Source organism: Schistocerca cancellata, chromosome 2 (assembly GCF_023864275.1).
Source record: "Schistocerca cancellata isolate TAMUIC-IGC-003103 chromosome 2, iqSchCanc2.1, whole genome shotgun sequence".
Lineage (NCBI taxonomy): Eukaryota > Metazoa > Arthropoda > Insecta > Orthoptera > Acrididae > Schistocerca > Schistocerca cancellata.
The window spans coordinates 736,620,547-736,646,474 of NC_064627.1; positions in this window are offsets into that span (position 1 = coordinate 736,620,547).

Consider the following 25,928-nt stretch of genomic DNA (forward strand, 5'->3'; position numbering starts at 1 on the left):
GAGATAGGGAATCAGTTTTAGAATCAGAATTTAAAAAGGCTTTGAACGAATTAAAATCAAATCAGGTAGAACAGGTTGATAACATTCCATTGGCATTTCTAAAGTCATTGCGGTAAGCAACAACAAAGTATACATCATCCACATAATTCCGAAGATTGCAAGAGCCCACAATTGCAAGAATTATCGCACAGTCAGCTTAATGGCTCATGCACCCAAGTTGCTAATAAGCTTAGTACACAGAAGAACAGAAAAGTAATGGAACATCTTTTAGATGACGATCAGTTCGGCATTAGTAAAAATAAAGGACCAGAGAGGCATTTCTGACGTTGCAGTTAATAATGGATGCAAGACTGAAGATAAATCAAGATGCGTTCATAGGTGTTGTCGACCAAGAATAAGCGTTCGACGACATGAAAATCTTCCAAACTTAGAGAAATAAAAGAGGTAACATATAGGTAAGAACGAGCAATATAAAACATGTATGAGAACCAAGAAGGGACCATGAGGCTGGAACACAAAGACCAAAGGTCTCGAACTAAAAAGGGGTGTAGGGCAGCGACGTATGCTTCCGTACCTCTGACCAATATATACATCGAAGAACCAATGACGGAAACGAAAGAAAAATGCAAGTGGGTACTCCTTACAATCCAATGTCTGATTTCGGAATCTTTTCTGACCGTGATGAAATCGAATTGAAATCTTCCCGTATTACACGGCCTTTTCCGGGTATATCTTCTCCCCCTTGTGTTTATTGAACATAGTATTTGCTATTACTAGCTTAAATTTATTACAGAACTCAATTAGTCTTTCTCCTCTCTCATTCCTTGTCCCAAGCACATATCGTCCTGTAACCTTTTCTTCCACTTCTTTACCTACAACCGCATTCCAGTCCTGCTTGACTATTAGATTTCATCCTTTGCGAACTGTATTACCCTTTCAGTACCCTCATACTCTTTCTCTGTCTCTTTATCTTCACCTTGTGACGTTGGCATGTATAACCGAACTATGGTTGTCGGTGTTGGTTTGCTGTCGATTCTGTTACGAATAATCCTATCACTGAACTGTTCACTGCAACACATTCTCTGCCCTACCTTCCTATTCATAACAAATCCTACTCCCATTACACCATTTTCTGCTGTTTTTGATATTAACCTATACACATCTGACCATAAATACTTGTCTTCTTTCCCTTTCACTTCACTAACTCTTACTATATCTCGACTGAGCTTTTGCATTTCCGTTTTTCAGATTTCCTAACTCCCCTACCACATTCAGGCGCCTGACATTCCACGCTCCGACTGATAGAACGTTTTCCTTTCACTGATTATTCAGTTGTTTTCTCATGGTCACCTCCCCCGTGGTATTCCACTCCCTGAGATCCGAATGGGGGATGTAACCTCCCCCTCACTTATCGACCTTAATGACAGTGAAAAATTAAACCGCGTGTACCTAATGGAATTTTGGGAAAAGCAATCGTCACTGAAGGCTAATCTGTCGGTAAAGAGAGAGGAAAGGGTTACATCTAAATGAAAGGACAAATGCAAATGAAATTGGTGAAAATTAATTATGAAAAATGGTAAAGTTAATAAAGAAAGTAAATGTGCGGTCGTTACGTTACCAATTAACTAGCGGTAATTACATATTTGAGATTTGGGGAAAATTACGGTCGCCAGTCCTATGGACAATTACTATAGTAACTGAAAAAGAAAGGTTATCGCACATATAATTAGCACGAAAAGCATGGCAACTGAAAGTTGATGCGTGTTGTGTGAAAACTGAATGTTTGTCAGAGGTAATAAATTTCGCTACACTCTGGCTTAATTTAACAAAAGAATTAATAAAACTGGAAAACTGAAAGTTAATTTAGTGACTGAAATTAATAGTGAACTTTGTTTCTGAAGCACTACGAAATTCAGTAAAATAAGGTTAGTCTTGGGCTACCTCAAAAATCATTTCAAAAGCTACTTGAATCTACGCAATTTAGAAATAAGAGATTTAACTTTGAACTTGAATTAAATGATTCTGAACAATTAACAATAGTAAAATTTAGTACGCACCAAGCTGAGCTGCAGTCACAGGTAAGCTAAAATTTGGTAACAAAACTCGCACTCTTAATTTGTGCTTGTGTAATCTAAGTATCGTAGCCAGCTATGAATACCTTAACTGATCTTTGAAATTAAAGCAGTGAAATCGAATGATATTACTTTAATGTTGGCGTTTGAATTTCAACGACACTCGGGTTCATTCCGGAAAAGGAAGGATCCCTGCTTGGTAATGCAATTGGGACAATGAGCAACAAAGGTTCATACTAAGTTGCTGTAATTTTGTGATGCAACAGTTTAAAAAAGCTGAGGTCTGCCATACAGTTCTAAAACTTTACGTGCTTTTAGTCCTCCTTGATGGTTGATTGAAGGTTTGCAGTCGTCGATCGATGAGGTGGCGACAGTCACTCACTGCCGGCCGTCGCTGTTGCAGAAGCTGGATGTTGGCGCGCCTTCTTCTCGACACGGTCACCAGGCGAAATAGGCTCTTGATGTGCGCCAGCTAATGCTTCCCGTCCGCGACACCGTGTCATAAACTATCATAGCAAGTCTAGCGCAATTACATGCTGCCAAACTCCGAAAGCGCGGCAACTCGCGGGACCGTCACACAACACACCTCCTCCACCGCCCTACTCCAGCCAGACTCTGCTCTGCCCGTTCTCCACGCGGCCGAGTTCACACTACCAAAGATCCTAAACACTTTGGTTCTGCACACGACCTATCGATGTAGTCGTTCGATAGCATAGATTGCCCTAGGCCAGACCCAGCGTAAAAATACAAATAATATTTACAAAACAAACAAATTATACATCATCATAAATGCATAAATAGTAAAACAAGTACAATATATTAAGGCACAGAAATGTCATATCTTCAGGTAACAAAATAAGGAAAAAATTTATACTGCAATACATGGAAATAGGAGTATATGCATTTTCGGCGTTACAGGGACTATTCCGGAAAGTTTTGCGACTGGAGAGATCATCATGACACTTTTCCAATTACAGGCCACATGTCCTGTGGATACACGTTATGTGTATTTAATGCAGTGGTTTCCATTGCCTTCTGCGTTGATGATTGCTGAATCTTCCGTCTTTAGGGCCATTTCCCCACCGCAAGGGCAAGAGAGTGCCCTGAGTCCCTATCGGCTCTTCCGCCCTCTTTGACAAGACCGGAGGCAGAATGAGGGTGACTTCTCATGCCGGAAGTCTTCAGCCACCAATGCTGATTATTGTTAATCAAAATTTGATAGGTGGCGGGCTTTGAAACCGGGGCCGCAACCGCGTTGAGTGTGAATGAAAGACGCAATCTCTAGAGCTTATAAAATTTCGGAGCGAAACGCCGTAGAATTTAATTCTTCGAGATCTGTGATTCTGTTAGTGGCAGTCACTACATTTTTATTTGAAGAAGTGTAAGCCGTAATGGTATAAGTAACATTTTATCTTCTGAGATAATCGCATTGAAACATGTGGAAGAAAGTATAAAGCCAGGGATCAAATACTACGTGCAGTAGACTGTGAAGACGGTGGCAGAGGGCAAAATAAACTTAATGGATTTAAATAAAACCATTAAAAGATTAACTAAATCGGTGGTTCACACACGACTTCAATTATTGTCCCTGCGACGTCTTCTTTACCGTTTTTCCTCTAAGGAAAATGAACCTCAAACATTGTCTACAGTCCAGCATTTTCGTCACTGTAAACTATTTCTTTGTTAATTTCATGTATTTCATGGAAGTACTGTTGTTCTTTGGCCGCTGTGTTTTCATGACTGATGTAAAACCACAATGACAACCACAGGAAATAGCAAGTAATTTTCTGCCTAGTTCTCATAGCGTATCATGTTATATTTCTTTTGTGGATAAGAATAAATGTTATCCACCTTTCGCTACTGAATGTTTATTTTCTTCTTACGAAAATATTTCACCTGTTCATATGAGGCGGCGTCATCTGTGGTGTATAAAACAGAAGATACTTATTTAGCAATACGTATTTTATTATTAGAGATGAAGGTTACGCTCTCGGCACATTCAGGCTGTTTTACTAGTTTCAGTGAAAGGTCAGGCAAATAAAAATTGCCCGGACGAGTGGATACGACTGAACGTGAATGTATGTACACTATGTAATCAAAAGTATCCGGAAACCTGGCTGAAAATGACTTCAAGTTCGTGCTGCCCTCCATCGGTAATGCTGAATTTCAGTATGGTGTTGGCCCACACTTAGCCTTGACGACAGCTTCCACTCACGCAGGCATCAGTCAGGTGCTGGAACGTTTCTTGGGGAATGGCAGCCCATTCTTCACAGAGTGCTGAGATGTATCGATGTCGGTCGGTGATGCCTGGCGCGAAGTCGACTTCTAAAACATCCCAAAGGTGTTCTATAGGATTTAGGTCTGGACTCTGTGTAGGCCAGTCCATTACAGGAATCTTATTTTCGTGTAACCACTCCGTCACAGGCCGTGCATTATGAACAGGTGCTCGATCGCGATGAAAGGTGCAGTCGCCATCGCGAATAGTTGTTCAACAGTGGGGAGCAAGAAGGTGCTCTAAACATCAATGTAGACTTGTGCTGTAATAGTGCCACACAAAACAACTAGGGGTGCAAGCCGCCTTCATGAAAAACACGACCACATCGTAACGCCACGGCCTCCGAATTTTACTGTTGGCACTACACACGCTGGCAGATGATGTCCACCGGGCATTCTCCACCCCCACATCCTGACATCGGATCGCCGCGTTGTGTACCGTCCCTCCACACAACGTTTTTCCACTGTTCAATCGTCCAATGTTGACACTACTTACACCAAGCGTGGCGTCATTTGTCATTTACCGGCATGGTGTGTGGCTTATGAGCTGCTGCTCGACCATGAAATCCAAGTTTCTTACCTTCCGCCTAGCTGCCATATTGTTTGCAGTGGATCCTGATGCACTTTTGGAATTCCTGTGTGATGGTCTGGATAAATGTCTGCCTATTACACATTACGACCTTCTTCAACTATCGGTAGTTTCTGTCAGTCAACAGACGAGGTTGGTCTGTATTCTTTTGTGCTGTACGTGTCCCTTCACGTTTTTACTTCACTACCACATCGGAAACAGTGGACCTAGAAATGTTTGTGAGTGTGGAAATATCGCTTTACAGACGTATGACACAAATGACACCCAATTACCTGAATACGTTCGAAGTCCGTGAGTTCCGTGGAGCGCCCCGTTCTGCTCTCTCACTATTTCTAATGATTACTGAGGTCGATGATACGGAGTACCTGGCAGTAGATGGCAGCACAATGCACCTAATATGAGAAACCTACGTTTTTGGGGGTGTTCGGATACTTTTGATCACATAGTCTATATAGCCACCCATCCCCTGACGCGCATACCACGTGTACACCTGCAACGTGATCCACACCAGTTCAGACTGTAGTCTGGGCTGTGTGAGTTTAGCAGTGCAAGGGGGACGATGTACAGTGGAGCATCAGGTGTTTGTTGTGGATAGTTGCGTGTCAACAAAGTCGTGAAATCGGTCGTCGTTTGCCGAAATTTTTACCAATCTCAAAGTACCAGAATTGCAGCAGAACATTTCGGATGAGACTGCAACAAGTTCAGCAGGGCAGCTTCGATCCACCATCAGGAACTTACTGACCACGGTCCAAAAGTGCCAATAGATGGATCGTGTTTCCTTTGTACATCTGGACCTATATTCTCCGGGCTACTTTTATTTGCCCCACCCTGTATTACAGGGCTGTAATTTATCATTTACTTTTACATTCCGAGTGTCCAGTGGTTCTCGTGTAGATTTACAATTAATTCAGTTGACTGTATGTCACCCACTTTTCTTGTTGCGCACTGCACAAAACTTTGCTGTAGGGTTGACAGTAGCGTTATGGCAATAATAGAGGGTTCCAGTAGAGCAGGGTCTTTTGATGTATGTGTGTGTATATGTATGTATGTGTGTGTGTGTGTGTGTGTGTGTAAGCCGTGCTGCGGCTCGCATTGGTGATGTTTGTAGGTTTCCGCACTCTGTTGGAGGCCGGACCATATCCTTTAGTTGGCATGGTTGCAGTTGTTTGTCTTCTTCTCGTCTTGTCTGGCGCCACTCGTTTCACAAGCGTTGCCTGTATGCTAGTGGCAGCAGCGGCGCTTATCGATATGTAGTAACTGTTGCCCTATCCTTGCGGCGAAGTCGTTGTTTTTCCGTGTCGTGTGAGTGTGGCAGTTCGGTTGCGGACTCAGGAGGAGACAGGTCCACGCAGTGTGGGAACACGCCAGGACCGCTGGTGGCGCACATGGACCACCGGATTGAAGGCCTATGGTCACTAGGGTGCAAGCTTTAAGTTGAGTACATTTGGATTCAAGTAGAGAAACCTCGACCATTGCGAGTTCTTGTAATTCTCCAGTGACTTGGGTTCGTGTTGCCGCTTGTAGTGTTGCCGAGGTGAAGAGCATCAAGTGGAGTACTCGGGGAAGGCGGATCTGATTATCTTCTCTGGACTTCTAAATACTGTTTTTGCGTTTGTTCGTTACTATTTGTTAAGTTCAAGCAGCGGCATTTTTCCTGTATCGTGGCCGCTAACGCTCCAGTTACCTGCCCTGGGGTCAGTGTATGTAACGCAGTGTACGTTTCCTCGCCTTGCCGCTGCTGTTCAGTGAGGTGTGTAGTTTTGGCAGCTTTCTTGATTGTAGGTTCGTTGGCGATTTTTCTACTCTGGTGGTAGTGATTCCGTTCTCGTTCCGGGCGCTCTAAGCACAGTAATCTGCGGGTGGAGACCAGACCGTCGGTTCCGGCTTTGGCGGATTGTTCCATCGTTGCATATGACGTCAGGTAGCCTCAGCAAGATTATCATCAGTCGTTCGTTACACTGCCCCTAGTCTGAGTTACCATCTTGTGAAGTGAATGCAACTCTTGGCTGCCTTTCTCATCGCTCACGAAAGTGTTTTATGCCGGACCTACTCAGAGGTCTATTCCTGGTGCACCATCTGAGCTTGGACCTTGTGTTTTATTATTGTATTTACTGTTTCATTCTTTGTTTATTGCCATTCTTGGCGTTACAGCAGGGCAAAATGACAGTGCTACCTAGTTTACCATCATTTTGTATCACCTGTTTGGTGATCAGTTGCCTGTATTTTTAAATTAACCTTTGCTATTGCATTGCTGTGTCACAGTATGTTTGTTAAATTTTTTTATAATGGCCGTCGTTGGCTGTAAAGATCTTCAGCCGTGACTGTGGTTATTCGCCTTAAAATTCTAATTGCGATCACATTGGCTTCTTTTTTAAACATTATTTTCTGTATCTGTATTTTTATGCTCATTTGGTAATTTATAACACACTGAAAGCACTATTAATTACACAGTTGTTTATTCCTCGATTAATAACGTGTGATATCTTGATTTATTGCTGAGTCTGGAATTACTTGTTAAAATAAATGTGTGTAATTACAAAAGCGAAGCTATAGTAACTGATTACAGCCTCATTCACAATCGTAACCAGATCCTGCCTTACCATGATAACCAGGTTTCAGTGTGTGTTTGTGTGTGTGTGTGTGTGTGTGTGTGTGTGTGTGTGTGTGTGTGTGTGTGTGTGTGTGTGTGTGTGAGAGAGAGAGAGAGAGAGAGAGAGAGAGAGAGGAGAGAGAGGTAAAGAGAGAGAGTTTAAAAAATTCATTTAGTTTTACTGAGAATTTTAGTACTTTTCTCAATTGTTTATTGCAAGCTGTGAATAAATTCATACTTTTCTCGTTGTTGCTTTGGGCCTTGAGCATATTTTAGTTCTTCTGTATGGTCCTCTGTATTGCGAAGGCCGACCCTACAGTCCGCTGTTAAGAGGTGGGGGAGCTCTGCTGTGCTTTGTGAGGATGGCGTTGTTTCTTCAATAGAAAAGGCGAGGAAGACATCGCTCTGCCGACAGTGATGGGTGGCAGCAGGAAGATAGAATTCAGGAAAACTCTTCACTATTATTTCAAGCTGGAGCTACAGTTTCGCGTCTTCGTCTGGTTGGAGCAGCGTGGATTCGAGACATGCCGTCTTAATATCTGGTGCAGTGGAGGCGGACGGGCCTGAAAGCCCTGTACGCTGCACGCAGACAGCGCGCTGACAGAACACGGCTGTAGCGACCAGTTGGGATCAGTCCAGCGTTCTTCCATGCTGGAGCGACTGCGGTTACAGGGCTGAGGCTTGCCATATTCGCTGGGCAGCTCGGCGGCGTCGAACTTGGACTGCAAGAGGCATGGTGGCATCTGCCTGACGGAGGCTGCACGACCCGAAACACAGGCCCTCCGAATTCTGTCACCGACCTCTCTGCTACCGGTAGACCATCGAGCCTACCTACCTCCTCTAGCATCCCTGCGCCGAGTTGTTTGGGTGCGGTGGAACGCGCAGCCGGATGCCGACTTGACACAAATTAACGAAACGCTTGGGGAGGGGGGCGGTTATCTGGTAGAGTGTGACGTCAGTCACGTGCCTTTAGGACGGTAAGAGGGTCACAGTACCATAGATTTACCCTTCGTGGAGCAGTGTTGTGTGATGAACTTTATGTTAGTTACAAAACAATTAAATTAATTTTTTTAAATAAGAAATTACCTTTTTGCCGAGTTTGATAATTACCAGATCTCATACTTCACCTGCCGCCTGCGATGTTTTCAGTCGATAATAACTTTGCAAGCCCGTATTCAAGCCGTTATTTACTTTGTAAACTACATAAATAGATTTTAACCGTTTTGTGTCTGGAGAGCTTCTTTCAGATGAGGCACTGGAGGTACGAATAGTCACAATAAGTTCAAAGAGTTTTAGAATTTCACAGTATGCAGGAGCTCGTTTAAGCATAAAATTCACGTAATTCGCCAACAATTTTGACGCATTTCTCCGAAAATGTGTACAACCACCAGTCCTGAACTTAAACAGGAAAGAACCAAAAAGTAATTCTTAACAGCCTGTTAGCGATTCCGAGCATGTTCAAGGTAACACTATACTGTCCAAAATTACATACATGTAAAAATTACAAAAATAACAGAGTCTAAGTTACTCAGTCTATTTTATGTGTCCAGGATTTTACAGCACATTCTTACAAAGTCTGTTTCCAAATTGTTTGTCGCATCATGCCTAGTACATTTAGATACTGGTTCACTGGGCCCAGAATTACTGTCTGCCGTATTCTTTTAAATCTGTCACGTTCTGTTTTCAACGTCTGTTGGAATTCATTAATTTTGTTACACATATATAAAAAAAATGTAACCGACAGACAAAATATTCTCGAAAGCATGTACAACGAAACTGACTTGCATCATGATGTCAGATTTGCGTACAGCGGTAGCCGCTTTGTCCCACTTATCTAGATCTATTTTCTTGTTATCTTGTTGAAATGTGGATGAAATTTACTGTGACGCAAGGTTTTCTCTTAACTATATGCAGAACTCCACTGCAAGGCAACTTTGGTCGATTCCTTACTTGATCTTTTGGAGGCCAGCTTCTTTCCATAGAAAAAGCGTAACAAGATCATTTAGAGAAAGTAGAGGAAGTCCCACACTTCTTTGATCTTTGATACGACTTACAAGACTGATTTCAGTCGACAAGTGAAACGGTGAACTAACAACGTAGTAGAAGCGTCGTTATCACTCCTGATTGTAAACCATTCAGATCAGCATACACAGCTGTGTCTGCATCGTTATTCTGAGAGTGTTCATGTATTTTAAAAATCTTTCATCGAATTGACCAACGACTGTAACATTGTGAAGAGCTGAGGAGACCTAAGAGCAATCATATACGGCTGTCATGTTATTCTGTATGAGTTATACACTCCAGTAAATATAGAAGATCTAACAAATATTTGATGTTTCGTTACCTTCACTGAAAAGGACAAGGTAAAGAAAACTGTATGTTTATTCGTATTTCGCATGTTAAGGCATCGTGGCTGCCCGTTGTCGCTATTTTGAAGATGCGTGCTGTAGCATCATATGCAAGACTTTTGTTTGTGATGCACCTGACATTCTCCTCTGCTATATGACGGTGTTCTCCTCTTGGAAACTGCGGACCGCGGAGTTATGTCGCAGAGTCCCACATTCACAGAGGCGCTGACCTGATCGACGCTCAGCGATTCGATACGCAAAGAACTTGATTGCTTACCTTCTCGCTAGCAGCAGCATGCTTGGGCTATGGTTATTGTAAGCCATTCAGGCTATTTTTGGCATTTAGATAACATAAAACCGTATACCACATGGGTAATTAGCTGTTTACGCATATCGCGGGTACGTTTTCCGTGGCACCAAATAAGAAACTGCGTCTTTAGCCAGTGTAGCCTCTCTGCTAGTTCCGTTGTCGCCCGACAACAGAATCTGCTGACGGGGTTTGGCAGCCAGCCGTGCTTCGCGACTCATTTGCCACCGCTTGTACAGCCCATTCAGAGAACGTATCTCCCTGCTCGAATAGCAACTTGAAGTGTGCGGGAACTTATGTATTTTCCCGATAATTATGAAAAATCAGCAGCACTAATCCGCAAACTTAATATATACTGCTTTTGTCAACCCATGCAGGGTATAGTTTTAATCCTTAATATTTCCATGAGTTTCCACTTTGTTTCCTGTGTAAGCTGTGTAACCAGCACTTATCTTGTGTCCATCGATTACACGCCACTGGCGTCGAGATACATTGCAAGCACCCGCGACAGTATGAAATAATCTTCCTGGGAAATGTACATTTCCTTTCGATTCTTGTTATACTGTACGAATTCCATGTCTCTTTTACCTCAGTATGGTAGTCATTTTCTTCTGATAGGTGTTCCGCATATGCAGGGTGGATACATTCACTCTTTGATGCCCTTATTTGTTTTTATTTTTTTTTCATAATTGATATTAAAATGTCTTCCAGTTCACCTTATGCATTTTGAGTCGCAGCTATTACATTTTAATTGTTATAGTCCTGAACTCTTATATTGTATTTATCTTTCTCTCTAGAGACTGTTTGTAATTTATTTTGCGTTTTCCTATTAATCTTGGAGGACATTATAATTAATACTTAAGAATTAGCGGTAATGTCGAAGGCATGATAATGTGGCATAATAATCTACAGTAAGGAAAGTAGGTCTTCGATCTTAGCTCTTTTCAAAAGAACAGGGTGTAGGCGCTGAGGAAACCATGAGGACATGTTACCTGTCCTACGCGGCTGTGCAACGTTTACATTACAGAGTCCTTCTTTACCATATCTTTGAAGAAAAAGGCCTATCCGTTTGACTTTTTGTACTGTGACTAACTTATATTGAACCAGTTTATTTTTCTCTTCTCTGTGTCTACGTTTAAGCTGATAATGACTTCAGAATTCGGAGAAATAAACATTATGTGACACAGATTTTAAATTATTATACGTATGGAAAGAGAATGTGCAGGGTGTTCGGGGAATGAGTACAGATTTTGTGATAATTGGTACCTTGATACGTACCCACTTCATTGTGTTAACTCCTTTTTTTCTCTGTGTCTAACACACTTCCCGCAAGCAAGTCACATAATTTACTAACCAATGTTTTCTGCACAGTCATAATTGCTCCACTACGCGGACTACGCCTGCCAGTGTGGAGTAACTGTTCTGCGTTCACACTTTTCACTTTATCAGCTTACCTGGTGCCCACGGGATAATAACGGATCAGTCTAAACATTATGACCATCTGATTAATGGCTTTTTGTCCGTGTTTGGAATGAAATACGTCACTGAGTTTACCTATCAGCTATCCAACAGTGGCCCGCATACGCGATGATGGCGCTCCATAGCGACCCAGATGGGTTCCATAAGATTTACATTAGGCCGAGACATCAACGTTGCTTCACTACATTGCTTCTCAAACCACTTTAGCACGGCTCTGGCTCCGAGATAAGGATAATTGACCTGCTGAAAGATGACATCGTCGTCGGGGAAGACATCAAGCATTAAGGGATGCAGGTGGCACGTTTCGGGCCGTCGCTTACCTCGTTGACGGTATTCATGGAGAGCCCCTACTGTAACAAAAATTTGATTCACCCAAAGAGCCGACCAGTTTCCATTGATCGACGGTCGAATCCCGATGGTCCCGCTCCCACTGCAGACGTAATTGACGATGTTGTTGGGTCAACATGTGAACACGCAGGGCCCGCCTGCTGCGGAGCTCCATATTCAACAATGTACTATGAACGGAGTGCTCCAGAACACTTTTCCCTGCGCCAGCATTGTAATCTTCCCGGCAGAGATGTCATAGATCACTATCTATTCTATTTTACAGAGCAAGCAAACCTCCGAACCCCATAGTGTGTGACGAGTCATGGACGTCCAACCATTTAGCGCCTAAAAGTAGTTTCACTGTCCTTCAACTTCTCGTAGATGATCACGACATTAGCACGTGGACATGCGACTAGTTTCGCTGTTTCCGAGATACTCGTCCACAGGCTCTGCATAATAATAGTCTGCACTTTCTCAAAGCTGCTTGGCTGAATGGGTTTCCCCATTCTGCTAGGTTGTTCCCACGTCCGTGGTTGCTCCGCTTACATACTTTCCTTGCTGCGTGAAGTGACCGCAACGCCCAAAAGCGGCATCCAACGTCATGGTGGACAGTGGTCATAATCTTTTGGCTTGCTCTTGTCACACATATTTGGAGGTACTAACCACCTTAAAAACATACTACTCCAAATAACTATCATTATTAGCCTACAAATGACGATAAATACTGATGTAGAGTGGTTCAAGACACTGCTTTCAGTTACCAATAAAAAGATCCCCATTTATACCCCTAACAGTCCGTAAGTACGTGTGTATAGATTCTGGTAATAATAAAGTCGTATAGCTCAATGAGCATGAGCAAGTGTCTACATTTGGTGTCACTTCAGCGACTTGTGATTTAGAGTTACCATTGATGGCACTGGTCGAATAAAGCTTCCTTTTCAAACTATGGGACTTAACACCTACGGTCATCAGTCCCCTAGAACTTAGAACTACTTAAACCTAACTAACCCAAGGACATCACACACAGCCATGCCCGAGGCAGGATTCGAACCTGCGACCGTAGCAGTCCCGCGGTTCCGGACTGTAGCGCCTAGAACCGCACGGCCACCACGGCCGGCGCTTCCTTTTCACTCTATAGGTTGCGCACAGCTAAAGACAAAATATCTGTAAGCTATGGTGCAAAAATAGAGACAAGGGATTTAATTATATTTGTTTTCACTCCATCATTACCCGCCGATTTTGAAGAGATGAAGGGAAACTCACTATTTCCTTCCACGCTGTGCACACAGAGACGTCTCAAGGAAAACGCGTCTGTTTAGAAGGTAATGTCGTGTGGCCAGTAATGGAATGCTGTTGATTAGAAATTAATTCGTCAGCGCAAGCTTGAAGGACTCGCCATGTTCTGCTCTTCTCAAGCAGATGACGAGCAGTATTTTCTACTGTGCTGCATGATTTGATTCGGTATACACAAAGGAATGGGCGTATTTGATTTTAACTTCTCATAAGTTTTGCGTCACTATGGTCTGACAGAATTGAGCGTATAATACCGCATCGAGTGCTAGTAAGTTGGTGTCAAATGTGAGATTCAAGGATATGTCTCCTTCTTTAGCCCCGTTTCCACTTTCTGTAGAGACTGTAGCCCTTAAGCGAAAGTACATCAAATTTTAAAAGGAGGTGTCTCTTGGATATACACAAGAACTCCACAATGCACAGGAACTCTCTCATTTCGCTAAGCAACTAGTGATAACGAGCGTCCTCAGATATTTATGAATATATTGTGAAAAATTTAAAATCCAGCGTTACACGTTTTTTTTAATGAAGGACCGAAAACCGCCACGATAGACCTGACCTTTCCGTTAACAAATTTAAATGATTCAGAGGATCATCAAAGATGCTTCTCTCCAAAGACATAATGACACAGATGAATATCGTCAACTGCGGTGATCTGATGGAAAATAGTGCTGACGACATCGATCCAAAAAATGGGTGGAACAGAGTGAATGTGTAGCATCATTTTTCAGCATAGGAAGCACTGTTTAGTAAAAGATTAATTTAATTTTACTGAATACGCTTAGATGCCGGAGAGGAAATTTTTTCAAGATTGTAAACTGAAGTCCCGTTACGCGCTGTGTCTACGTTCGAGTTATTCTTAGAAACCACTTTAGGGATTTTGATCCGGTTTTGACTGATAGACACACTGACTCCCGAGGAATGTCAGTGTGTATGGTTTATAAATATTTCGTGGAATTCATTTGCACTAAGGCGAATTAAAGTCCCCAGCCGCTGTGGAAACGCTGCCAGTGTCCCCCAGCGCTACAGCCGCCGTAACTCTAGAGAGCAGCCAAACTTCACTGAAGTCCGTGCTGGGCCTGATGTTCCAGCTATAAAGCGCATACCTCGAAAATGAGTCTACAGGAGGTAATACCACGGATCTGAGGCGATCACAGCCCGATCAGCATATTACTTAGAGCATCTGAAACCAAAACAGACTGACTGCGTAAAACTATTTTTTAATTTTTTAAATTTTATTTATTTTGGCATCTGAGGGGGACTCAAGCAGCTATCATCACATATATGAGGTTAAACACACTGAAGAGCAGATGGCACGCTAGATTTAATAAATTGAACATCAATATAAACATAAAATTACAGTAGAATCATATTAAAAGAGACGTGCTCTTTCAAGGGAAAAGCAGATAATAGGCGATGTAGTCTCAAGTCTTTCAAACAAAGTAGTTCGATGACAAACGCCGCTCAAAAGAAACTGATTGTGACTAGGCACTGCAGTGGCTGCCATGTAGCGTTGTGTATGTACGTGCAGCCAAAAAATTACGTGGCTCGTATCTACTTCTTCACCATAGTCGCACAATGCAGATGAGACTAGAACAAGACGATGTATAGACACCATGCAACAGCCATAGTTGAATGTGAAGCGCCTGAAATTTCTGGAGCATCGATGTGTAAGTAGGCTGTTTATGCTTTCTCATTAGCAACGTTACGTAGCGCTCTGTATGAAAATCACGGGCTGTGCTGTGTGCATTCTGAAGCTAGTTTGCATTGTTGTCTGCCATTGTAGTGTTGGGCAGCTGGACGTGAACAGCGCGTAGCATTGGGCAGTTGGAGGTGAGTCGCCAGCAGTGGTGGATGTGGGGAGAGAGATGGCGGAGATTTGAAATTTGTAATACTGGATATCATATATTATGACTATTAAGGTAAATACATTGTTTGTTCTCTATTAAAATCTTTCATTTGCTAACTATCCCTATCAGTAGTTAGTGCCTTCAGTAGTTTGAATCTTTTATTTAGCTGGCAGTAGTGGCGCTCGCTGTATTGCAGTAGTTCGAGTAACGAAGATTTTTGGTGAGGTAAGTGATTTGTGAAAGGTACAGGTTAATGTTAGTCAGGGCCATTCCTTTGTAGTGATTTCTGAAAGTCAGATTGCGTTGCGCTAAAAAAAAAAAAAAAAAAAAAATATTGTGTGTCAGTTAAAGCATAATCTTGTAAAAATTGCTCTAAGGGGACATTTCATATGTCGACCCTTAGCCGAGGATACCTCACTGGAATCTTCTGATTTTTTCTTGTAGTTGTGTAATTAGTGTAGATTTTGTTTATTGCTATTGCGTATTTGTAGAGAGAATCTCCTTTGTAGCTGCAGTCTTTCATTGTTGTACAGTAAAACAGTTGTGGCATGCATGTAGATTTGCACCAAGTATTTCGCAGCAGCGCTTGCAATTAACTAGATATTATTTTCTGTGCTATGTTAATGTGTTCCCCTATTTTGGCTCTTCAAATTGTGTTTTTCTGTGTTGTCTTGTGAAATATTGTGACAATAATGGCGTGTGAAAAACGTAATACTAGGCTCCAAAGTTAACTGAGAAATGACAGTGAAGACGAATGCAGTGTGTTAGCGCCACCGAGTAATGAATTAACTAATGTTCAAAGTAGTAATTTGGTAATTGTACATAGGGAAATGGAGCGGGCGGCAAACAATGGTGTAGACAGTGAAACAATTAGTGAACAGGGAAGCATTATCAATCGATCGGTCGGCAACAGCTTGCCTCAGGAATCCGAAATGACAGGACACAATTTTGCAAATACTGTAGATTCAGATTTTGCGTCCTCACCCTTTTCTCAAATAAGTCAAGACACATTTTCTGCTATTCAAACTGCGAATATTGCCGGTTCAAATGCGGTGCCGAATAGCACTGAGGAACATGTTTCAGACACCAGTGCACTGTTATTACAGTTAATGCAACAAATGGGACAAAGGCTACAAAAGTTAGACACAACGCTTGAACAAAATCAGAAACAAATGGGACAAAATCTTCAAAAGTTAGACACAATGGAACAAAATCTTCAAAAGTTAGACACAATGGAACAACACCAGAGACAAAAACAGCAACAGTTACACACAACGGAACAAAATTAGAGTCAAACACAGCAAAAGTTTCAAAAGTTAGACTCATTGGAACAAACTCTCGAACAAACGCGTGAAGATTTAACTGCTGAGTTACATAACATTGAATCGAAATGTCAAAAAGTCTGTAATGACGTAAAAACACAAATTTGTGAGCATTTCCAACCTATCTTTTCGCGGCATGAAAATGCATTACAGAATCACGAAGCAGCCATAAAAGAACTGCAAACTATTGTTCATAAAAATCATGAGATCTTGCAAGCTAAAATTGACTCAGTTGCATCTACCGATTCGGTTACGCAACTTGCAAAAACTCAAGAAAACTTAAAGGACACAGTAGAAAGACACATGGAGGAAATTAGTTCATTATCAGAGAAAGTAGTTGAACTTTCGGATCAGCTAAATAATTTATCTACGAAGGTAGATGATAATCTGAATGACACAAAACCGGTAGTCTTTAATGACACAGAAGAGTGCGAACAAATTAGGAAACAGAAACAAAATCTGAATCAAATTAATATGCAACACCAAAGAGAAATCCGGGAAGTACAAGATCAGCTGACAGAGGTAATACAAGAATTACGTATTTCAGAGGCCACTCGCGCTCCAATACGGGAAGAGGGACATAGAAATACGGAACAGCCACAAAATAATAACACAGGGCATTTCGGAAATTATGAAAGAAATTGGCACGGTGCACCGAATTTTGAGATGGAACCGCCGACACGACGTAACAATGACAGATATGCTACTCGCCGACATGATGATTTTGACTATAAGCTGTTCATTACTACACGTAAATTCAAAACGTATAAGAGTTCTGCGAACGACATTCACCCACAAGCGTGGCTCCATCAATTCTCTCATTGTTTTCCTCCCAACTGGTCATTGGAGCACAGGTTAGAATTTATGTGTGGCTACTTGGAGAATGAACCAGCTGTAAGAATGCGATCGGTCATTCACGATTGCCACAGTGAAGGAGAATTTTACCATGCGTTCCTCTCAGCATATTGGTCTCAAGCTACACAAGACCGAGTAAAACATAGCATCATAATGATGAAACATTTCGGACAATCTGAATTTTCCAGTCTTGTGAACTATTTTGAAGACATGTTGCACAAGAATCAGTACCTGTCAAACTCATACAGCCCCTCAGAACTCATACGCATTTGCTTAATCAAATTTCCTGAACATTTACGACATATTATTTTGGCAGTACGTTGCAAAGACGACATTGAAGCTTTTCAGAGACTGTTACAAGAACCGGAAATTGACACTGACAATCGCGGAATGTTAAACCAGGAGCACAACAATTACAGATCACATCCGTCACAATTCCGCGATGACAGAAATAATATACGACAAGGCTATTCTTTCAATGTAAATTGTGACCGAAACAGACACCACCCGTATGACAACCGTTGGCAGAGTAGTAATAATTACAGGAAAAGATCACCTCTCTGCAGTAATGACTATCACAGAGACAATCAGAGAAACAGACAATATGGGAGCCAAAATAATTATTATCAAGGGAGACAGAATAACTTTAGATGCAACGGTCCAGCGAGCAGTTTCGATTCAGGGAGAAATTCTCCACCACGTGACTGACAAGAAAGAAACTATGGAATCTACCAACATGACGACAGACGATATGATCGTAACGACAGACCTGAATTGCATCAGAACTGGCGGGATTCAAACAGAGCAGAGCCCTCTCGGCAAGGCGAATTTGTAGAAGTTAGGTCTCCTAATCCCAATAACGATGCACGCCAACAAAGAAACAGACAATGACTCGCACTGCAGACAGCCACTTGCGCCCGCTGGTTCAGCGAAAAATAACATTGATGCTAACCTTGAACAAAATTCCAGTATTCTTTACGGATGAATATCGCATGATAATTGCATTCAAGTTGAAACTCTGCGTACTGAGAAGTGCAAAGGGTTACACCACATCTCACATGTAAAATCGTTTATTGAGAGACAAACTGTTTTTTAATTTAGTCTTTGCTATAAAATTTTTCACTTCACGTTACTAGTACTCTTTGTCACACTTACAAACTGTTAACATGCAACTATGTTTTAAAGCTAACTAACTATCCAGTCAAGAACATAGGTAACTTAGACAAGTAATTGTGAATGCATTGTTATTGCAAACAGACGACACAGTGTTGTTATTTGTACATTCTTGCTTGTTAGTTGCACAATTACGTAACGAATATACGGCTTACATACTTAGAACATATACTGCTAATGTGATTTTAATGCAACATTTTGGTGTACTTGAAAATACATTCAGAATTAAAGTACTTTCTGAGAGATACTAGATGACACAGTGGTTAGTTTGTGTGACAATGTTGCTTTTGCGGTGTATCTGTTTTATATCTGCACAGTTTTTCTGAATTCTTCTGGAAAGTAAAACATGTTTAATAGTAACTTTTGTGGTATAGCTACAATGAGACAGCCTTTTCCATAGCACAACAATACGTTACAGCTCAGTACTTTGTTCATCATGGCAATAATCGTAATAACTAAGATATCTATACGCAAAGCATTTCACTTTTGTTCATCATGAGGTAAGTACATTGACTTCTGCAGAACTTAGCTTTCAGAGGACAATAACTACGACACTTACACAGAGATTATCTTACAGCAAGACGCACATTTAGCGCTACAGGATACGTATTTGAGTGATTAATTTTGTACTTAAAACATTTATTTTCAAAGATTTTTGAATTACAAAGAAAGTTTTCTGTAATACATTTCATTCCATTCTTGTAGTCTGTAACACCTGAGGGTATAATTACATTAATCCTCAGGGGGGTCCACGCTTACTTTGTGTACCATGTGTTTGGCAAGCACAAGGAGCCCTAGCTAATATGGTATTTGCTTATACAACTTTACACATCGGTACCATATTCCTCTAACACATAAATTACACAGCTATCTGATCATTTAACTGAGAGATAAACTTTTTTTTACATCATTGACACATGTTTACAGAATTACACATTTGGATAACTTCACACTTATGAAACTGTATTTTGTCTGTACTGTGTTAACTCTTCATATTTTTTTGGAACCATTGTGATACTGTGAGAGCTTTGAATGATGTATTTGGTATGAGATCATGATTTTTAAAGTACGTTTGAGGTAGATGACACTATTGAAATGAGCAGAGGATTTTCTTTAGGTTTTGAAATTATTGCAGAAAGCTACGACGATTTTGAGATTTGACTGAGGGTGTTTTGATGTTATTTTTACGACGACGATGTGTATTATGCTGTTGAGGTATGTTTATGATCAATAAGCTAATGCTATATGAGTTATTTGATTAAGCTACGTATCTGTTATGATGAAATATTGAAGAAGTGTCGACGAATAAGGTAAGGAATAATGAGTAGTGTTTAGGGACTCTGACTTGTGAAAAAGGTTGTTGGAAACCAAGAATTGTACTTTAAGAGTTATGAAATGTGTCTAAATGCGTGAATGTATCACAATGCCGGGGAAAATTTTTTGGACACTGTTATATTTATAAGATTTTGTTTGTACACATTTGCAATGCAAATTCTCGACCCGTGAAATTTTGTATATGAGACTGTCACTATAGTGGAAACTGCTGTCGTAAATATTTCCGTAAGAAAGTTAAGTGACCACCTGCACGTAATGCGTTGTGGGCACCCAGCTGAGAGGTAGTCGTCTGACAAAAGAAAGCCATTAGGTGGAGAAAAAAAGAGGCCGTTAACCTCGCTATTGACATTCCTTCATAGAAAGCGCCGCAAATACGACACGCTCATTACTTGGAAAGATACTTACATCTGCACACCTGATTATGACAAGCGTCTTTCTCGAGAATTGAGAGAATTTTTATTGCCTTATGAAATGCCATATGGCTAATGAATGATGTCTCATGCCATCCTTTGTACATATTTGTTCATTTTCTTTAATATCTAGTTTCTAGCTGCACTGCAGCATTGGTTATTATAAAATTTAATAGATGTACTAATATCACTATTTTCTGTCTACAGACCCAGTAAAGAATACAGTTATGATGTACTTTCCTAGAAAAGAGAGCACAAATAGACATTTCCCTTCACAGGAATTGCATAAATAATTTTTTTAATGACTTGGTAACTTTCTTGCAGAGTAAGTTTTTGTGATGCATCACCCTAGTGTTAAGATGTGACATAGGTATTAAACATGGCCATTTTTACTGTAATATTTTTTCTGCTTGAGGTATGTCATGTTTAGATATAAGTTGCTGCTGCTGTTTGACAGGCATAATGTTACTGAATTTGACTTTGTGTTACTCTGCTAAGCCAGTTTTACTACTCATTTATTTTTCTTGTTGCTGCACATTGGCTCATATTATTTGTAATGTTGCATTGCTTGGTAATTTAGATTTACTGTAGCTTGCTGTGCAATTTTCAATTTTTTTTGTCATTGCTGTTCGTGTTAATTGTTTTGTGCTGCTGCATTGCTTCGTCCCTTAGTTTAGCATCTGAGCTCAGTAGATTTAAGTTAGCTTAAGAGGGGGTTGACTGTATAACAGAATAAGTTGCGATGACTTGGAAGAAATGCATTGAGAAGTTATACGAAATAAATACAGAAAGCATGCTTGGATAGGATTTTTTATGGTGGAAGCAAAGGTAGAAATAAGACGAAAGATCTATGGAATGAAGTTTTAGGTTGGACTGCAGTACCAAATGTTACACTGAAAACGAACCCTATCCTTTCCTTTTGTGTTATCCCACTATGTGTTTGTGTACCCTTGTGTATTTGTTTTCTTCCTGTCTCTGTGTAGTTTCATAGAAGTTTTTCTTCTTCTAATACTAAGCTATATTCACTATGATGAGGAATACTGTTATCCTCAAATATAATTGGCATTAATAATATGTTATTTACCTTGTAAATATGCTTAGACATTATTTATTCTGTTTTGTTTTAATGCTCATGCGTAAAGTTGATGTTTCAAAAGTTATTCTGATCTTTTATGTATGTCATAATTCCTGTAACACTAATGTATATGTTTATTTCTATTGTTTTGTAAAGCCTGTATTACTACAAATGTTTTCTGTATTATTATGTTTTAATGATATATTTTGTACCTTTGTTATTGTATTTTTCGGGTATAAAATTGTAATTGACACCAGTTCATCAAATTAAGTAACTTGTAAGCATTCATTTCACTGCACACATTTCTGTTGGTCATAGTAATGCACAATATGTGAGAAGTTGGGACTGTTAGTGTTTGCACGTGTGTTACTAATTCAGCAAGGGACTGGATAACAGCATTGATGGTTCTAAGGACAATTCCAAAAAAACTTCGTGAGTGTACAAGTGGTGGTTTATGGACTTGCTATCTTCTCTGCAAGACTCTTCGATGGTGATTGTGCACCTACACAGTCACAGCAGATGGCTGCTGGCCATCTCTACAAGGACTACAGTGGGTCTACACCTTTGCTGACTCACCAATACCATCATTTCTACGAGGACTACAGTGGGTCTGCACCTCTGGTGGCCCATCAATACTACAACCTCTACCAGGACTACAGTGGGCCTGTCCACCATTTCTACAAGGACTGCGGTGGGTCTGCACCTCTGGTGGCCCACCAATACCATACTCTCTACCAGAACTACAGTGGGTCTGCTCTGTGATGACCTACCTACCAATATTCCTCAAAACGTCGAATGACTCTGCTGTAGGTTTGCTCTGTTGTGGCCCATTACCTGTCAGCATGTCAAGAGTCAGCACTGACTTTCAGTTGGAAGGACAACACTACTTCTTCAAGACTGCATGGAAATCCACTGCTTCCGTGTGCATTGTCTTTTACTGCTCAGACTTAGAAAAAAAGACACTGTAATTACTATTATGATGAATGATCAGGACTGTCTTTATGGACTGTGAGAAAATTTTAGCTTTTGACCAACATTGTATCAATAAGTGTGTGCATTTGATTTCGTTGTTATTGTAATTATGAAAAATTTTATCAAATCATTAGTGGCCACTGCCCAAAACAATTTGTAAAATTCTTTGTGGGGAGCATGGGGGCTATGTAAGTAGGCTGTTTATGTTTTCTTATTGGCAACGTTACGTAGCGCTCTGTATGAAAATCACTGGCTGTGCTGTGTGCAGTCTGTGGGTAGTTTGCGTTGTTGTCTGCCATTGTAGTGTTGGGCAGCTGGACGTGAACCGCGCGTAGCATTGGGCAGTTGGAGGTGAGCCGCCAGCAGTGGTGGATGTGGGGAGAGAGATGGCGGAGATTTGAAATTTGTAATACTGGATATCATATATTATGACAATTAAGGTAAATACATTGTTTGTTCTCTATTAATATCTTTCATTTGCTAACTATCCCTATCAGTAGTTAGTGCCTTCAGTAGTTTGAATCTTTTATTTAGCTGGCAGTAGTGGCGCTCGCTGTATTGCAGTTGTTCGAGTAACGAAGATTTTTGGTGAGGTAAGTGATTTGTGAAAGGTACAAGTTAATGTGAGTCAGGGCCATTCCTTTGTAGGGATTTCTGAAAGTCAGATTGCGTTGCGCTAATATATATATATATATATATATATATATATATATATATATATATATATATATTGTGTGTCAGGTTAAGCACAGTCGTGTATAATTTTTCTAAGGGGACGTTTCAGATGTTTCTCGTAGCAGAAGTTAGTAATCTTCGTGTATCTCTGTAGTTAAAGGTTTGTTGCCGTTCGATGTACCACTTCTGTCTGTTTACTGATTTAATAACGTTTAAAAGAGCTATAGCTAATAGTTCTAAGTGACTCCATGGGTCCCTTCTCTCCACCATAGACGGCTGCTTTGGAAAGCTTGCGTACTGTTTCAGCGCCATGAATGCCACAATGTGCTTTGTTCTAGTATACCTGATTCCTAATGGCAATCCGTATTATCGGATTTATGGTGTCATATGCTATTAGATCCTTGGATCTTCCACTGTGCAGATGTCTTCATAGTTCCATCAGTGATCCGGAAGCAGAAAGGATAACGAATTCGTAACCCAAGTGCTTCTCAACGTAGCCACTGAAGGGCTCACAGTACAGCCAAAAAATCAGCTGTTATAGTCCTTAAGTAGAACCACGTCCATCGTCATCCTCCGAAGCGTCTGTTTGGATGAACCTTCATTTCTTTTGTAGGTAGAGGTATTCCGTCCAGACGCAATGCAGCCAATGTCCAAGATAAATACAACTTGTAGTTCCAGCTACTTCAGACTAACCTTTTTGCAGACATTTTCTTCAAGAAATAGTCTAGTATCCATGCATAAGGCTACAAGAAGAGGAAGACTCTTGTTGAGCCAGTATCTGGACGTGTAGCACAACCCCGTCAGGTATTTGAGATTAAAATTACCAAATAAGCAGCAACCAGTCGCTAGATCATGTTTTCTTTATTTAATTTCGCATATCGATTTCGACTGGTTAACAGCCATCATCGGTGCTTTCAACGTGTATGTTCCCTGAGTAATAACACTGTCTTAAACAGACATCAAACATGGAGACAGTGTTATTACTCAGGGAACATACACGTTGAAAGCACCGATGATGGCTGTTAACCAGTCGAAGTCGATATGCAAAATTAAATAAAGAAAACATGATCTTGCGACTGGTTGCTGCTTATTTGGTAATTTTTAGGTCTACGGTGGCTGCACAACTTGGAAGCCATATGGAGCCCCTCATTCATATCTGAGATTGTGCGAATTGTGACCGTTTTAGTATTCTGGTCGTGGATGTAAAGGAGGCTCTTTTGCTCCCCCCAGATAAACTTTAAGTGGTTTGCATTGACATGATAGAGTCTAGTTATCTGAGACATGTGGTCAGAGTTGGCCCAAAAAACCATAAGAATAATCCATGTGCGGACGTATCAAAGGCGATACAGTCGTAGTCCAATGAATGCATTCGTTCCGCAGACAGAACTCAATATATTTGTGAAGTTTTGCACGTTACGATAGGTTGTGTAATATGCATATTCCGCCGAAGTTTTTGGTTGATAGGGAGATATTTGACTACTGTCTTAAGTGGTAATTCGTACTGCCCAAGCTTCGGTGTACCCTTGTGAGGAACCTTGTAGCTGGTGAAGAATAGAACAGAAGACTTACTAGGTGAGATATCAAAACTATTCGACGACACATATATGTACACTTTAATAGCTTTATACATCGTCTGTCGGCCACCATGAACGGTGTCACTCGCTGAATAAACATGCAAATCATGGGCATACTGTAAAACTGTTACATTTTGGGCAACATATCGTGCAGGTTGAACGTGAACATAATGAAAGGCAGAAGAGAAGTGACTGAAACCTGTGGTAGCCTTACACTTGTCATCTCCAGCCCCTCAAAGCCATTTCCACTTCTTAATATCAGTGATGGATGGGAAAGTAAGGGAATAAGTTTGCTCACAAAGCCACCGGCAATACTTCGTCTTCGCATCGGTAAGGAGCCGTTATGTTCCGTTTTGTTTTTGTTAGCTAAACGCGACTGCTACGGTCGCAGGTTCGAATCATGCCTCGGGCATGGATGTGTGTGATGTCCTTAGGTTAGTTAGGTTTAAGTAGTTCTAAGTTCTAGGGGACTGATGACCACAGATGTTAAGTCCCATAGTGCTCAGAGCCATTTGAACCATTTTGTTAGATAAAACGGCAGTGATGTATCTCTTACGGCTGAGTCTTGCCTGGATAGAGGTTATTAATTTTGTCAGTGTTGCGTTCATGTCATGCCCTCTTCGACAACAGAAGTTATTTTTAGAAACTGCTTGGGGTGCTCGTATCATTACTCAGGTTCTATATTTCAGTATTCTTTCCAGCGCTTTCTGTGTGCAGTTCAGGAGCGTTATTGGCCTGTACGAGTTCGTTGCATTAAGGTGTACAGCGTGTTTTCCTATTGGCACTGTTCGTGTCGTCTTCCATTCGGGAATATCAATTCTTTTGTTCCAAATATTATTAAAAATACTACAGAGATGGCTCTTTCTTTCCTGCGTTAGTGAAAATAGCGTGCGGTAGAGTGTACTGTCAGTGCCTGGGATAGTAGCTACTTGTCCCGAGTAGCACCGCTCTGTTCAGTTCACCAACAGTAAAGCATTTATTGATCTTCGACTCCTCAAGGCGCTTCAGTCCGGAACAGCGCGAGTGCTACGGTCGCAGGTTCGAATCCTGCCTCGGGCATGGATGTGTGTAAAGTCCTTAGGTTAGTTAGGTTTAAGTAGTTCTAAGTTCTAGGGGACTCATGACCTCAGATGTTAGGTCCCATAGTGCTGAGAGCCATTTGGACTATTTTACTTCGTCTTCCTCGCGATAATGTATTAAAATGAGTATAGTGCCAAACCTTCCAGGATGTCACCTAGTAATATGGATGGTCTGTTGAACTGTTGGTATTCGAGGCCTCACGTATAGGCTTAATTCGTTGCCAAATGGGTGGTATGGGTACGTCTTTGGTGAAGTTGTCACAGAAGTGTATCCATGCAAATTTCCTCTTACTTTTGAATACTCTGTTTACTTCCGCCTGCAGTATATGGAA